Below are 16,262 nucleotides of genomic sequence, written 5' to 3'. Positions count from 1 at the left end.
ATACTGATTGCATTCCTCCTTCCCCTCACAACCCCTTTGAGACATGGTTTCCCACAGTCCAGGCTGCCTCAATGTTACCTCACCATGTAGGTGAGAATAACCACCACACTCACTGATTCGACACACACACTGTACATTGAAGATGTTCACATTTGTTAATTGATTTCTTAGAGCATATTTCCAAGCCCCTTAACTTAAAATTCAAAATCAGTCTTACCTCAGCCCACCCATCCAAGCCTATTTTACACTACCACACTATTTCTTTACTTACTAAGGCATGTACAAGTGTGTGTACATAACGTGTGCACACAGCACGGTGCACGTGTGGAAGGAAGAGGGCAACTTTCAGGACCTGGTTCTCTCTCTCCGTTGTAGGGTCAGTCCAGAGACTGAACTTGGTCATCAGCTTTGTACAGCAAGTACTTTTACAAAACGAAGAGCCATCTGTTTTCAGTAATAGAGCCCTTATACTATTTCCTTATGCTACCTGTTCTAGTCAGACTGACCTCCTCATTTCTATTATCCTGTGTCTTCATGGCTTCTTATCTACATGTTCTAATTTTCATAGCCTGGCTCAATGAACCTTTGCAATCATATACACTGCTGAGTGATAAACCTCAATTCTGGGATAAAGAACTAATGCATCACTTACTTGAAACCACTGACTAGGCTTGCTTTGGCTGTATTATCATCATCTTTTACCATCTACCTCCTGTCTTTTCAATAAAAAAAAAAAAGAAAGAAAGAAAAAACAGTTCTTCAAAACGGAGCATCTGATAGTCCCATATATCCCCAGTTCCAGATACCATAAAAAACATAAATTGTTTCTAATACATCTCTGAAAAAGAGCTCAAGCAGCTAGGTGGTAGTGGCGCACGCGCTGGGAGGCAGAGGCAGGTGGATCTCTAAGAGTTCAAGGTCAGCATGGTCTACAGAGTAAGTCCTAGGATAGCCAGGGCTACACAAAGAAACCCTGTCTCAAAGAACAAACAAACAAAAGCAAGAAGAAAAGAGCTCAAGTGACATCAAAGAACTGTGCCATCTAGGCATCGTGGTATACACCTGCAAGTCTAGCACAAGAGTCACAAGCAGGACCACAGCAAGTTAAGTTCTAAGCCAGCCTGGACTACTACTGAATGTCAGGCCAGCCAGAACTACAAAAAGGCCCTGTCTCAAATAACAGTAGTATAATGATACCTAACAATATTATGATAGTCAAGGTTCACCAAGATAAACCACCACAAATATATATTTTCCTAAAATTTGCATGCATTTTCTATATTAGCTAATTTCATAGTATATGCTACCCATTCATATTGAATCAGATTTTGATGAATAACTTAAGCGTCTCAACTCGTACAGTAAACACATCACTTAGAGTAGCTAGGAATGACACAGGCTGTCCCAACATCATCCCACAATGGTATGCAGTAGTGACAGGCCAACTATGGCTTGCAAATCAAAGTTAGCCTGCTGTCTGTTTGTATTCCTAAAGGTTGGTTTGGGGGTTTTTGTTTTTGAGATTTGTCTTAAATAATTAAGTTTGTTCTTTAACAATTTTATACATGTATACAATGCAATAATCACTCTTTCCTACTCCTAATACCCTCCCCACTAGTCCCTTAGTCAGATTCATGACTTGATTTTATGACCCATTTAATTTAATAAAGGCTTTAAAAATTTATTTGTCCTTTTCACCAAGATGGCGCCGAAGACGAAGAAGGGAGCTCCTGCCCCTCCCAAAGCCGAAGCCAAAGCGAAGGCCTTGAAAGCCAAGAAGGCAGTGCTGAAAGGCGTCCACAGCCACAAAAAGAAGACCTGCACATCACCCATGTTCTGGTGGCCCAAGACACTGCGGCTCTGGAGGCTGCCCAAACATCCTTGAAAGAGCGCGCCCAGGAGAAACAAGCTTGACCACTATGCCATCATCAAGTTCCCCCTGACCACCGAGTCAGCCATGAAGAAGACAGAAGACAACAACACACTTGTGTTCATTGTGGATGTCAAGGCCAACAAGCACCAGGTCAAACAGGCTGTCAAGCAACTCTATGACATTGATGTAGCCAAAGTCAACACCCTCATAAGGCCTGATGGAGAGAAGGCATTTGTTCGGTTGGCTCCTGACTATGATGCTCTGGATGCTGTCAACAAAATTGGGATCATCTAAACTGAGTCCAGCTGGCTAATTCTAAATATACTTTTCAACATAAAAAAATTTTTTTTTATTTGTGACTGGCATGGTGGCACATACCTTTAATCCTAGCACTTAGGAGGTAGAGACAGGTAAGTTCAAGACCAGCTAGTCTTCATAGATTATCCCAGGTCAGCCAATTAGGGAAACGTATCTCAAAGTTTTATTACTATTCTTGTATACGGGTGGATGGAACATACCACAGCGCCCAGAAGGGTGACAAATCTGTAGTTAGTTCTTTCCTCTCACCTCTACGGGGTTTCAAAGACTCAGGCTGACAGGTTGGCAAGGCAAGCAGCTTCTCCTATTGAGCCACTTCCTCAGCCTCAGACTTGTAAAACCCTTCAAGAATGACTTCTAACTCTGCGTGCATGTGTGTGTGTTGAGTGTGTGCATGTGAGCGCAGATGCCCACAGAGGCCAGAAGAAGGCAGTGGATCTCCTGCAGCTGGGGTCACAAGCAGCTGTTAACCACCTAACATGGTGCTGGGAATCAAACTCAGATCTTGTCCAAGAGCAGCACATTGAGTCATTTCCAGCCCCTTAGTGAAGATTGCTGGGTCATACACAGCTCTGCCCGTCTAGTCACGTGGTCTGCGGCTGTTCTCATGGTGGAATGGTGGGAAACAGCAGCCAGTCTTCTACAGCCCACTCGGCCTCCACAGAAAAAGGTTGCCAACCTCTGACAAGCAAGGTTATGTCCTCTACAGAGGAGTGTGGAGCACAAGTATAACCTGAGAAGGCACAATTTTTGAGCTAAAAATACATTAGAAGTTCCAAGGAGAATACATGTAGTACAAGTGTCGACAGCTAACAGGACATAGTGACACACAATTGTAATCTCAACACTTGGGAGGTAAAAGTAGGAAGATTAAAAATTCCAGGTCATCCTCAAATAATACAGGTTAGAGAGAGAGAACATGAAACCACATCCACCTTATTATCTAATACAGAGGATACTTTAGTCAATAAAGCAGAGAGAAAACTAAAACTGGAGTAGATCTGAGGAATTTAAGACTGGCCCCTTACCCATCATGGTAAGGTATCCTTTAAGCCCTGCAATCAGGAGACAGGGGCAGGCTAATCTCTATGAGTTTGAAGCCAGCCTGGACTACAAAGTAAGTTCAAGGCCAGCCAGGACCCTGTCTGAAAAACAAGCACACAAAAACCATGATGATCTCTGACACCTACTGTCTTGGGACATGTGACCTCAGACACCTGCTGTCATGTGACCTGTGACTGGCCACTAAATTTAAGAGCAATGTCCTTATCTGTTCCATACAGAAAACAGTAAGAGGACTATAAATCCTAGGTGACAGGAAGCCAAAGGTGGTGGCACACACCTTTAATCCCAGCACTTAGGAGGCAGAGGCAGGTGAATCTCTGTGAGTTCGAGGCCAGCCTGGTCTACAGAGTGAGTTCCAGGACAGCCAGGGCTACACAGAAACCCTGTCTCAAAAAACAAATAAATAAATAAATAAAAATAGGGGATTGGAAACACAGTAGATTGTTACTATTCTCAGTGAAAAGCAGTGCAGTTTTAATTACTTCACTACTATACTTAGATTCCATCTCCATAACGCAGCAAAGTTGTGTTAAACCTTTGAGAAAGTAGGAAAAATCAAGGTCATGTGTTTGTTTTGTTTCTTTTGAGGTGGTCTTACTAGGTAGCTATGTAAACCAGGCTGATCTTGAACTCACCGAGATCCATCTATCTGCCTGCTACCCTCCTCCAGTACTGGAGTTAAAGGTGAGTGCCACCACACCTGGCTAAAATCAAGGTCATTACTAGAGAGATGTAACGAACTACCTGCTAACATGGGACCTACATTTTGCTTTTGCTTGTGGTGTTTTAGTTTATTTTTTATTAAATCTATTTATTTTACATGTCTGTGGGTTTTTTATTTTGTTTTGAGACATGTTGTCCTAAAACACTGTGTAGCTGAGGATGGCCTTGAGTGCCTGATCTTCTAGCATCCACCTCCCCAGTTCTAAGACACAGGCCACCTGGTGGTCTCGAGCATGCTCGGAAGTATTCTATCAGCCAAGTCCCTCTCTAGCCCCCAAGCACTGAAAGTGAGATCAAATGATACCTATCTTCACACTAAGAGCATTATTAGTAATAGGGTAGGCCTCACAGATGAGAGACCTTAAATTTGAGAATAAAGCATTACTTGCAAATAAATTGTCAAATTAAAGATGTTTCAAATAAAATTATACATTGATAACTGAATGTAATAGCTAGAAGAGAATGAGGACACAGTACGTTAGAAGTAAAAAAATGAGAAAAACTGAATAAACTATGAACTTCAGTTAATAATAGTCTACCAATATTGTTCACTCCTTGTATTAAATATAGTAGACTAGTGTAAAATGGTAGGAAGCAGAAACGATACAGGGTCTATGAGAACTCTATATTATTTTAGTTTTTCTTTTCTTTTTTTAGGGGAGCGGTTGTTTTGTGTTTTGAGACAGGATTTCTCTGTGTCACTCTGGCTATTCTGAGACTTATTATATATACAGCAGGCTGGCCTTGAACTCTCAGAGATCCACCTGCCTCTACATCCTGAGTGCCTCTGCCTCTGCCTCCCAAGTGCGCCACCACATACAAGACTTTTTAATTACATAAATAATAAGCTCCTAAAGTCAAGCATTCAGTTTAATGAAATCATATAAACTTGAAAAAAAAGTATTAACACTATAATGTGTCTGAATCTCTATCAATTACTGCCTAGAAAAGGCACCAACTAATCCTATGATGGTTAGAACAGACCAACATTCTGTGACACACAACATTATACTATGCTTTTCTTTTAGTTTGCTGTAATTGAAAAATAAAACAAAATACACAAATTTTCTGAACCCCTAAGATTTTGCACTAATTTCATATGTTGAGTGAGGTAAATATATTTCCTAGGTAGAACTGTTTAAGAAAAACTAGGTTTTTGTTTTTCCATTTTTTACAGAGCCTCTCACGAGACACTCTACCACTGAGCAATACATTCAGCCCTGAAAAGCCACCTTTTTTTTTTTTTTTTTTTTGCTTGTTTGTCTGTTTGTTTGGTTTTTTGAGTCAGGGTTCTCATTGTTTAACAGCCTTGGCTGTCCTGGAACTAGCTCTGTAGACCAGGCTGTAGTTGGCCCAAACTCACAAAGACAGTCTACTTCTGCCTCCCAAGCGCTGGGAAAAGCCAGCTTTTATGTTAACTTTCACCCAACAGCAAACCTTATCTTAAGCTACCAGAAGTATTGGGTGAGTCAAAGCATGGTGGTACAAGCCAGCAATTCCAGCATTCAGGAGGCTGAAGCAGATGAATCCTGAGTTTGAAACCAGCCTGAGCTATGAAAACCCTATTTGAAGTAACCAAGGTCTTGGCTAGGGGTGCACCTGTCTGGATTCAGTCCCAAGCAATGAACATATATAAAAGGTAGTGGCCTGGGATAGAAAGGTGGCTCAGCACTTGAGAGCACTTGTTACTCTTGCAGAGGATCCTGGTTCAAGTTCTAGAACCCACAAGTTACAACCATGTAACCCCAGTTCCGGGGAATCCAACTCCCTTTTTTTTCTCCACAGGCACAAGACATGCACATGATACTCAGACACACATGCAGCAAAACATCCACACACATAAGGGGAAAAAAGGCAGTAGCCAATAGCTTATAGTTGTAATCCTTCCCAGCACTTGGGAGGCTGACAGATAAGAGTTGCTACAATTCAAGGCCAACCTGGGCTACACAGTGAGTGAGACCAGACTGGGCTATAGTATGACAGTATGTCTACCTGGAGAGTGACAGAGACAGAAGTAGAGTAGTTGTGGTGGAACAGTCTCAACTGACTAGTGGTAGTAAGTACATAGGAGCTTAGGAAATACAAAGGGTAGTAACTACCACATGTCAAGCTTGCATTCTACATCAGCTGGTGCCTAAATCCTCCAATTTAATATTGAAATACTATGACTTCTTGTTTTGTTTTAGTTTTGGCACTGGAAGCTGGACCTACAGTCGAATGCATGCTAAGCATGTGCTCTACCAATACTTCTAATCCAGAAGGTAAGTAATCTTCCTCCTTAAGTTGTTATACATTTACTTACTTGGGTGAGTGAGTGTCACGGAACACATGTGCAAATCAGAAGACAGGGGACAGCCTCTGGGAGTCTGTGCTCTCCCTATACTATGTGGGTCTTGGGATGAAACTTAAGCCCTCAGTATTGATGGCAAACACGTTTTACCCATAGAGATATCTATAAGTATTCTTTTGTTTTGGAGACAAAGTCTTGAAGTCACTATGTAGACCATACTGGCCTGGAACTCACTATGTAGCCCAGGCTGGCCTCAAACTAGAGAGATTCCACTGCCTCTGCATTCCAAGTTCTAGAATTAAAGGTGTGAGCCACCATACCTGATGATATGGAAGTATTCTTAATTACAACATAGAGCTATATAGCAGAGGAAAGTAGAAACAATTTAATTTTCCAAAGTCAAATTAGTTAACATGTAAAGTTGAGACTAGAATCCAGTTATATCCAGTTTTAGAATTCAGTCTTCCACAGAAACACACAAAACCAAAATCAATCAATCAATCAATCAATCAATCTCTCTCTCTCTCTCTCTCACCACTAAGCCATTCACTGTCTCCCAACTATGAGTACTTTAATTTACAGTCAAGGTTACCACTTACAGCACTTACAGTTGCCCCACTCACAGAACTGGGACTTGTTGGGAAAAGGAAGAGGATGGAAGAGAAGAGGCTAAGAGAGAGAGAAGGGATAAGTGTGACCATAATGTAGTAAAAGCACATATGAAATTGCCAAAGAATGAATTAATTAATTAAAATGTAAGTAAATTCCTGCCTCACTCATAAACAAGAACTACAAGTACTCATATGTAAATCAGAGTGCAGACATTGCCCGGTTTTCTTAGAAAGCTTCCAACAGTCTGGCAAGGTAAGTTTTAGTTGGACTTCAGGACTAAATAAAGAATCTCAACTCCCTCAAATTCTAAGGAGGAAGTGATAAAGAGATGGATCAGTGGTTAAGAACACTGCTCTTCCAGAGGACTCAGATTCAATTCTTAGCATCCACATGCTGTTCACAACTGTCTGTGACTCCAGTTCCAGCAGACCTGACACCCTCACACAAACATACATGCAGGTAAAAACACCAATGCACATATAATACAAATAATTTTTTAATTAGAAAAAAATTGCTAGGAATTAACCCAGAATATTACCAAAGAGCCAGGCATGGTGGGTGATGCATGCTTTTAATCCCAGTATAGTGCCTGTTGTTCTCTTGGAAGAACACTCACATAAGGTGGCTCACAAGTGCCTGTGTACTCCAACCCCAGGAGGATCTCTGCCAGCCTACACGCACACACACTCACTTAAAATAAGGAGCTGGAGAGATGGCTCAGTGATTACAGCACTGGCTGTTCATCTAGACGACCCAGGTTCAGTTCCTAGTATCCAAATGGAAGCTCACTACCATCTGTAACTCCAGCCCCAGAGAATCTGACACCCTCTTCTGACCTCCTCAGACACAGTACACACTTGTTACACAGACATACATGCAATCAAATCACCCATACACAAAATAAAAATAAATCTTTTTTTAAAAAAAGAAAGAAAAGCGGTAGCCTACAAGGTACAATTTATCACGTTTACCACAGTTTTCATTTCTTTGTTATTGTATTTAAGGCAGTCTCGTGTAGCCAGGATGGCTTCAAATTCACTATGTAGCAAAGGATGACCTTGAACTTCTATCTCTACCTCCTGAGACTGGGATTAAAAGTGTGCACTAAAACACTGAGACAGTTTATAAAATGTTGGGTTGGGACTGGAGAGATGGCTCAGAGGTTAAGAGCACTGGCTGCTCTTCCAGAGGTCCTGAGTTCAATTCCCAGCAACCACATGGTGGCTCACAACCATCTAATGAGATCTGGCGCCCTCTTCTGGCCTGCAGTCACACATGCTGTATACATAATAAATAAATCTTTTAAAATAAATGAATGAAGGAATGAATGAAATGTTGGTTAAACCCAGGGCTTCGTAGATCTTACAAAAGCACTCTAACTACTGAGGCACAGCTCCAAGCTGGAATGTTGGTATTATAATAATCACAAGTACTCATTATAAACTTCAATCAGCATTACTATCCTTGGTTGTGTTTTTATCCAAAAGGAACCTCCTGGCCTAAAAAACAGTTATCGCTGAGTGGCAGCGGCAGCACACGCCTTTGATCCCAGAACTAAGAAGAGGCAGATGGATGTCTGTGAGTTCAAGGCCAGCCTGGTCTACAGAGTGAGTTCCAGGACAGGCAGGGCTGTTACACAGAGAAACCCTGTCTGGGAGAAAACAAAAACAAAGTCAGTTATTATGGGGTTGGGGAGCATTGAGGGGGAAACACAGGAAAGATGTGGAGATAGATCTGAGTTCTCTCCCTCCACTTTCACACTGGTTCCAGGCTTTCCTACTGAGTCACTGCCTCAGCCCTAACACAGCTTTTCAAAAGAAACCAACCATTGAAATGTCCTCATTGGATCTAGAGAAATGGCTCAGGAAGTAAGAGCACTTGCTGCTTTTGCAGAAGACTTGGGATAAGTTCCCAGCACCCACACGGTGGCTAAGAACTGCCTGTAACTCCAGTTCCAGGGAATCAGACACCCTCCTCTCATCTCCTAGAGTAATGGGCACTTATGTGGTACATAAACATACACACAGGCAAACAACTCATATATATAAAATAAAAATAAATTGACCCAGGCGGTGGTGTCGCAGAGGCAGGTGTATCTCTGTGAGTTCAAGGCCAGCTTGGAACAGAGCGAGTTCCAGGACAGGCACCAAAACTACACAGAGAAATTCTGTCTGGAAAAAACAAAACAAAACAAAACAAAAAAAAAAACAAAAACAAAAACAAAAACAAAAAACAAAAAAAACTTTAAAACAAAGTAAAATGCCCTCATGGAATAGAACCCATGATTTCCAATACTTTGTATAATGCCTAAGAAAAAGAACTTGATAAGCTCTTACTATCATTGCTAACATGTTTTAAAATGATGGAACAAATGCTCGGGGGCTGGAGAGATGTCTCCAAAGTTAAGAGCATTTGCGAAAGATCCAGGTTCAGTTCCCAGTACCCACAAAGCAGCTCACCACCATCCGAAACTCTAGTTTCAGGGGATTCAATGCCCTCTCCTGGCCTCCAAGGGTTCCAGGCACACGTAAGGTGAAAATACAGACAAGTAGGCAGGCAAAACACTTGTATACACAAAATGAAAAATCAAATAATTTATTTTCAAAAAATACTTTTAAGTCAGCCGGTGGTGGCACGTGCCTTTAATTCCAGCACTCAGGAGGCAGAGCTAGATGAATCTCTGTGAGTTCGAGGCCAACCTGGGCTACAGAGTGAGTTCCAGAAAAGGCACAAGCTACACAGGGAAACCCTGTCTCAAAACAAAAAAAAAAAAACTTTTAAGCCAGGTGGTGGTAGCACAGGCCTTTAATCCTAACCATAGAGAGGCAGAGGCAGGTAGATCTCTGAGTTTGAGGCCAGCCTGGTCTACAAATTAAGTTCCAGGACAGCCAAGTTCTAGGACAGCCAGGGATACACAGAGAAACCCTGTCTCAAAAACCAAAATAAATAAATAAAAAACACTCAGAAACAGTCTTAAAGTCATTTTCTGTTTGAATCCAAGTTGGAGTATTACAACCTTAAACTTTACTTTAATAGAGAGTCAAAGTTAGCCCAAGCTCACTGTGACAGTCAGTCTTCAAGATGCAGCAGCACTCTCAGCTCCAGCCCGTCTGCCTGCACTCCGCCCTGCTCCCGTCATGATGGTAATGACTGAACCCGTGAAACTGTACTCGAGTCATCTCAATGAAATGTTTTTATTTGTAAGAGTTGCCGTGGTCATGGTATCTCTTTACAGCAATAAAAAACCCTAAGATACCTTGATTCAACATTTTAAATAAATAATTACTTAATTAATTAATTAAAATGAAATAAGTTAGACCTTTGGGTTCTAAAGAAGGAAGAGAAGATGAACTAAGCTGTTTCCTTCTGACAGGTTCTTACTGTGGAGTCTAGGTTGCCTCAGCCTTCATAGCCTCTAAGATGAAATACTTTCTAAAAAAGAAAAAGAGAGAAAGAAAAAAACCAAACCAACACCGACACCAACAACAAAAATGGTTTGTTTCTTTCTTAGGCGTTCCTGGTTCAGGAATCTCTGTTGAAGTGTGAATGGCTCCTTCCTGCATCCCAGCACTTGAAAGGCTAACACAGGAGCACTGGAAGTGCAAGACTAGCCTGGTCTACATAGTGACACCCTACCCCAGAATAAAAGCAACAGTCTTTTTAAAAGAGACTTATTAGCAAGATCCAGGACAGGCACCACAACTACATGGAGAAACCCTGCCTTGGAAAGCCAAAAAGAAAAAAAAAAGAAAAGAAAAGAAAAAAAAAAAAGATTTATTTAGGGCTGGAGAGATAGCTCAGAGGTTAAGAGCACTGGCTGGTCTTCCAAAGGACCTGAGTTCAATTCCCAGCAACCACATGGTGGCTTACAACCAAATATAATGGGATCAGATTCTTTCTGGTGTGCATGAAGACAGAGCACTCATACATATAGATACATGAATAAATAAATCTTTTGTTTGTTTGTTTTTCAAGACAGGGTTTCTCTGTGTAGCCCTGGCTGTCCTAGAACTCATTCTGTAGACCAGGCTGCCCTCCAAAATCACAGAGATCCACCTGCCTCTGCCTCTCAAGGGCTGGGATCAAAGGCATGTGCCACCACTGCTTGGCTAAATAAATCTTTTTTTTTTTTTAAAGATTTATTTATTTATTACATATACAGTGTTCTCCCAGCATATATGTCTGCACATATACAAATATTCATATTTGTAAGGATTCTGAAATCCTGTCCAAGGTACTATACCCTTTACACATAATATATATTTTCTAAGATGGTTCAGAGTGGGTTAAAAATGATGAGTTTAGTCTAAGTTATAAATTTTTTTAAATGTATTTGATTATGAGTTCCTTGCCTGGATATATGTATGTGCACCACATGTGTATCTGGTACCCATGAAGGTAAAGGCACCAAGCCAAGCATGGTGGCGCACGCCTCTTATCCCAGCACTAGGAAGGTAGAGGCAAGCAGATCTCTGTGAGTTCCAGGCCAGCCTGGTCTACAAAACCGAGTTCCAGGACAGCTAGAGCTGTTAGACAGAAAAACCTTGTCTCCAAACCAAAACAAAACAAAAAAAGACCAGACCCCCTGAAACTGGATTACAGACAGCTGTGAGCTGCCACATGAGTGCTGGGAACTGAACCCAGGACCTCTGCAAGAGCAGTAACTGTGAGCCAGCTCATAAACTTCTAAATTTTAAAACCATATAAACACTCATAACGGGAATGTAGCTCAATGGCAGACTGCTTGCCTAACATGTACAGGGCCCTGGATTTGAGCTAAAGCACCAGAAAGGAAACAGAAAAAGAGAAAAAAAGCAAGTATTTAGTCCAAATAACTGCTTGGGAGGGTACTATTTAGCTCTGATCCTAAAGTAAAGGAAACGCTACAAGCCCTCAGCCCATTTTTAATATTTTCACTTTTCTGGTCTATTTAATCCTTCAAGAATCATTTAAAAAATTAATAAAATATATATTAGTAAGTAAAGGAGGAGGAAGAGGAGAACTGGACACATTTGACGACATGTTAGTCTCTATGTGGGTGTACCAGCATATACAGGAGCACGACCAAGCAAGCACCTTCCTGGATAGACAGATAATGAGCCGACATTAGAGAGTCTGAGCACAGCCTTGTCTTAAGAAAACAGCTTACTAAAAAGCTGTATAAGCACATACGCAAGCTTAAGCAGAACTGTGGCCTAGACGTGATTTGCTAGCTTGACTTGCTCAGCACGCAACACACAGTGTTTGTTGTTGCTGCTCAGTAGCCAAGTCTAGCCTTGAACTCTTGTTCCCCTTGCCTCCAGTACAAAATGACTCAGATTACAAATATATACCACAAACTGGACATGGTGACACACACCTTAAGTCCCAGCATTTGTGAAGCAGAGGCAGGTGGACCTCTGAGTTCTATGCCAGCCTGATCTACAGATCCAGTTCCAGGACACCAGGGCTATGCAGAGAAGCCCTGTCTTTAAAAACCACAAGTGTACACCACCACATCTGGATGTAAGTTATGTAATATGTTTTTCTTTCAGGTAGAAATACTTACCAGATGTCAGATTCATCTTCATACTCAAAAGAGATACAGAATGGAGCTGGATGGTGGTAGTGCTCACCTTTAATTCCAGCACTTTGGGGTGGGGGGAGGCAGATGTAGGCAGATCTCTGTGATTTTGAGGCCAGCCTAGTCTACATAGAGCGAGTTCTAGGACAGCCAAGGCTACACAGAGAAACCCTGTTGGGGGGGGGGGGTGTGAAAATAATACTTTACCCTTGAGATTCCTAGAACACTTAACCAATTCTCCCCAATATCTTCACCCTTGAAAGAATTTTAAAAAAAAAAATGGATATCATGGCACCTGCCTATACTCCCAATTCTTGGGAGACTGAGGCAGGATCTCAAGTTTGAGGCCAGCTTGGGCTACATTATGAGACTGTGTCTCAAAGAGAGAAAAATGGCAGGGCTGGAGAGATGGCTCAGAAGTTAAGAGCACTGACTGCTCTTCCAGAGGTCCTGAGTTCAATTCCCAGCAACCACATGGTGGCTCACAACCATCTGTAGTGAGACCTGGTGCCCTCTCTGGCCTGCAGGCATACATGCAGACAGGACACTGTACAATAAATAAATAAATGAATGAATGAATGAATAAATAATAAATGGAAAAGATGAAAGAATCAAGTAAATGCCTTCTGCCAAGAGTTCCTTCAGAGACCTATTAAACTTTTCTGAAAACATAAGGGTAGTTTTAAAAATAAACTAAGTAAACTGCATTTCTTCCTATTTAAAAGTAACAAAATTCACAGTTAGCTGCACCAACAGAAAGAATATATCCTCACAGTCTCCATTTGTAAGGCTATAAGAACTGTGTCGTCACTGGGGAGTGGCTCAGCACCCACGGGACGTAGACACAGGAGACACCAAGAGAAAGTCCAGGCTGTGAGCCAGGCGTGGTGGTACCAGCACTAAAGAGGGGAGGATAGGAGGACCAGGAGTTTGAAGGCAGCCCTGGCTATGGAGTCATTTCTAAGGCCAGCCTGTGCTACATGAGACCATTTTTCAAACAAACAAAGCATACACACACAATAAATGCAACTTTAAAAAAAAAAAAAGAAAAACTTTTTTTTTTCCCTCAGGCAGGATTTCTCTGTGTAGCCCTGGCTGTCCTGGAACTCACTCTGTAGACCAGGCTGGCCTTGAACTCAGAGACCCACCTGCCTCTGCCTTCCCAGTGCTGTAATTAAAGACATGTATCACCACACCTGTCTTTAAAATTGCTTTTAATTAATTAAGAAAGAAAGAAAGAAAGAAAGAAAGAAAGAAAGAAAGAAAGAAAGAAAGCCAGGTGAGGTGGTACACATCTGTAATCCCAGCACTGGGGAGGCAAAGGCAGGCAGATTTCAATGTGTTTGAGAAAAGCCTCGTCTACAGAGCTCCGGGCCATTCATAGCCAAGACCACACAGTGCGAGACCATTTTATAAATAAGTAAATAAATCAACAAACAAATAATAAAATCTGGAATATGACAGCAGGCCTGGTGGCACAGAGCTGTCATCTCAACTATTTGAAAGGATGACTCAGGAGGATCTTATCTTCAAAGACAGCCTAAGCAATTTAATGCATGTCTGTCTCAAAATAAAACACAAAAAGAGGGTTAAGGGACATAAGCTTACCTACTACATATGAGGCCTAGGTTCAATCCCCAGTACCCTTTACAAGTACTTACACAGAGAAATCATAAAACAGGGATTTACAGTGACTCCTGCTTGTAAACCCATTATTTAAGAAGACAAGGTCCCCCAAACTGCCACAGCAAGTCTAAGGCCAGCCTGAACTACAAAGTGGGATCCTCGCTCATGGAAAAAAAAAAGGGGGGGGGGGGACAGGGAGCCTAGGGAGATGACTCAGTGGATAAAATGCTTGTCTTGCTAACATGAGACCCTAAATTCCATCCCATTACTATATAAAAAGTCTCCTATGATGACACAGCACTGGGGAAGCAAAGACAAGAGGGTCCTTAGGGTCTTGCTGCCAGCCAGTACAGCCAATCAGTGAACTCTAGGTTCAGTGAGCAAAACACAAGGTGGACAGCAATAAAGGCAGATACCCTCCATCAAGTCCTGGCTTATACATACACACATATCCAAAACCATGACTTTGAGAAAGTCAAAAGGATTATTATTCCACAGATTACTTATTAAAAAGGGGGAAAGATGCCTTTACAACAGAAATCTAGTGAGATTCCTTAATCAATCACATTTATGTCAATAGTGAGACTGACATCAGGTGTTTCTGATGACACATAGTGAAAGAGACCTAAAAGTCACCTTAGCACCCCAGCTAAATTGTTTAACATGATTCTGACCTAAAGAACACTCCGACAGCCAGGTGTAGTAGCACATCTTTAATCCTAACACTCTTGACGAAGAGACAGGACAATCTCTGAGTTTGAGGCCAGCCTGGTCTACAAAGAGAGTTCCAGAACAGCAGAGCTACACAGAGAAACCCTGTCTGGAATAACAAAGCAAAACAACAACCACAACAACAAAGCAATTGGCTGCTGGGGTCCAGCTCAGTGGTAGAACAATTGCCTCACAGGCTGTGTGTATGTGTGTGTTTGGGGCTGGGGGGGGGGGGGGGGGGGTCCTGATCCCTAACACTGCAAATAAAGTAAGTAAATAAAATAATTAAGTAAATAAAAACTTACAGACTACAAAACAAGGAAACATTTTTACTTATTATTGTGTTTTGTTTGTTTTGAGACAGGGTCTCTCTTTGTAACCTAGAGCTCACCATATAGATAATTCTGGCCTTACAAAGATCCACTAGTCTCTGCCTTCTAAGTGCTAGTACCTTATCCAGCTAAAATAAAAAAAATTTAAGTTATAGATTCTAAAAGCCAAGTCCAACGGCAAAAAGCGGGGAACCAAAAAATTATAAAACAACGTAACACTTGTATTCAGCTTTCCAGAAATAACTGTTAACATCATCACAATTCATGCTGGAATTAAACTAGAAGCTTCACACATGCTAGACAACTGCTTTACCATTAAGCTACATCACCAGTCCTGCTTTAGCTTTAGAAAAAGAAAGAAAAAAAATCACAAATATCATTAACTTTCTCACCACCTACCATCTTTATTCCCTTACATTGTGAAATTATAGGGCAGGGTATGCTCATTTCAACTTCAGTAAGAACTACAAATACCGTCTCTAATGGCACCTGTACAAATTTATACTCTACTTGCTATTTCTAAAATTACCATTTCTTCACTATTGTCAGATTTAATTCTTTTTTTAAATCAGATGACTGTAGTGGTGCATGCCTTTAATCCTAGCACTAGTGAGGCAGAGGCAGGTGGATCTCTGAGTAGCAGGCCAACCTGGTCTATATAGGAAGTCTAGACAAGCCACAGCTACACAGTCTCTCTCTCTCTCTCTCTCTCTCTCTCTCTCTCTCTCTCTCTCTCTCTTTCTCTCTCTCTCTCACACACACACACACACACACACACACACACACACACACACACCAACTCCGTGGGCCAGGTAGTGGTGGTGCATGCCTTTTTTCTTTCTACTGGTTTTTCAAGACAAGGTTTCTCTGTGCAGCCCTTCCTGTTCTGGAACTCGCTCTGTAGACCAGGCTGGCCTCGAACACAGAGATTCACCTGCCTCTGCCTAAGTACTGGGATTAAAGGCATGTAGATTCGCCACTTTGATACCTGCTTGGGTTTTGTAGCAAGTTCCAGACCAATCTGGGCAACTTTGTGAAACCCTGTCTCAAAATGAAAAACTTGTGTAAAGTTTTTCTGTATGTAAAGACAGCTCAGTAATAGAGCACCTGTCCAGAATGCCTGTGGCCCTGAGTCCACTCTCAGTACTA

The 16,262-nt window shown here is 41.7% G+C and overlaps 1 protein-coding gene and 1 pseudogene across 8 annotated transcripts in view; one reads left to right on the top strand and one right to left on the bottom strand.

Annotated features, from left to right (window-relative positions):
• The window catches only part of Gapvd1 (GTPase activating protein and VPS9 domains 1), a 77,148-nt gene that overhangs the window by 57,128 nt on the left and 3,758 nt on the right, over positions 1 to 16,262 (bottom strand). The window lies entirely within an intron of this gene.
• On the top strand, positions 1,703 to 2,167 carry LOC118581524 (annotated as a pseudogene).

This window comes from Onychomys torridus, chromosome 4, assembly GCF_903995425.1.
Source record: "Onychomys torridus chromosome 4, mOncTor1.1, whole genome shotgun sequence".
Lineage (NCBI taxonomy): Eukaryota > Metazoa > Chordata > Mammalia > Rodentia > Cricetidae > Onychomys > Onychomys torridus.
Note: the sequence above shows the minus strand (reverse complement) of the source record. Positions and strands in the feature narration are given on the sequence as shown.